Source organism: Diaphorina citri, unplaced genomic scaffold (genome assembly GCF_000475195.1).
Source record: "Diaphorina citri unplaced genomic scaffold, Diaci psyllid genome assembly version 1.1 scaffold10276, whole genome shotgun sequence".
NCBI lineage: Eukaryota > Metazoa > Arthropoda > Insecta > Hemiptera > Psyllidae > Diaphorina > Diaphorina citri.
The window spans coordinates 946-1,992 of record NW_007387650.1 but is presented as its reverse complement, the minus strand read 5'-3'; the positions used below and the strand labels follow the sequence as shown (position 1 = coordinate 1,992).

Below are 1,047 nucleotides of genomic sequence, written 5' to 3'. Positions count from 1 at the left end.
AACCTTAGGGCACCCGAGGGCCGCAAGAGACCAAGGTAGAGAGTTGGCGGGCCACAAAAACTCAACTCACGGGGGGGGATGGCCTGGCGAAATGTAATTATAATATAATTTTATTTTATTATGAAAACTTACCACATGATGACATTAGTGCGATATATAATTTTGAAAATTTTCATGCATTAATTATTTTATTTAGTATATTTACTGTTATTTCTCATTTTCGTTAATTTTTTTAGGCGGGCCTTCACGGGCCGCAAAAATGAGCTCGCGGGCCGCATGTGGCCCGCGGGTTGGACAAGCCTGCTTTAGATAGAAGTTTTTTCAAGTTTGAGCATTTAAGTGAAAGTGAAAGAGAACCCAGCCACTGGTTTTTATCTCCCCTATACAACATGGAGATCACTCAACAGACTCAGAACAGGAGTATCTAGATACTCCTGTTGCAGGGAGAATCTTGTCAGATAGGGATACGCTCAAGAAGAAGGCAATAAATGTGACTGCGGGGAAATACAAAATCATAACCACCTCTTAAACTGCAGTCAACTAGAACTGGATGAACCTTGCACACAAGAAGACCTCATGCAAGCAAACCCAAAAGCCATGTTGCCAATTTCTGGAAATTCAAGATCTGATGTTCAAGTTTGTTTCCGGACACGGAAAGTGTAGTGAAACACTGGATGAACCTTGCACACAAGAAGACCTCATGCAAGCAAACCCAAAAGCCATCCATGTTGCCAATTTCTGGAAATTCAAGATCTGACGTTCAAGTTTGTTTCCGGACACGGAAAGTGTAGTGAAACTGCCATTTTTAGATCTTAAGGCCTCAAAAAACTAATTCTCTTCAGTGGATGGTAATTGTCCTCACGAGGATAAGTGTACCTCACCCCCACACCCGACTCGGCCACGGAGGTTGCTTCAATTAAGCTTGATTCACACTATAGTGCTAGTCAAGGTCCAGTCACGGTCCGGTAACGGTCCGATCAAAAGATTGAGTATAGCTTGATTCACACTATAGTGCCAGTCAAGGTCCAGTCACGGTCCGATAACGGT

The 1,047-nt window shown here is 43.1% G+C and overlaps 1 long non-coding RNA gene across 1 annotated transcript; it reads right to left on the bottom strand.

Moving 5' to 3' along the window:
* Positions 1–356: 356 nt before the first annotated feature.
* Positions 357–789, bottom strand: LOC113472913. The gene is made up of 2 exons (XR_003395046.1): positions 681–789; positions 357–556 (listed from the first exon to the last, which is right to left on the bottom strand). It is a non-coding gene; the product is annotated as an uncharacterized LOC113472913 (long non-coding RNA).
* Between the last annotated feature and the right edge of the window lie 258 nt (positions 790–1,047).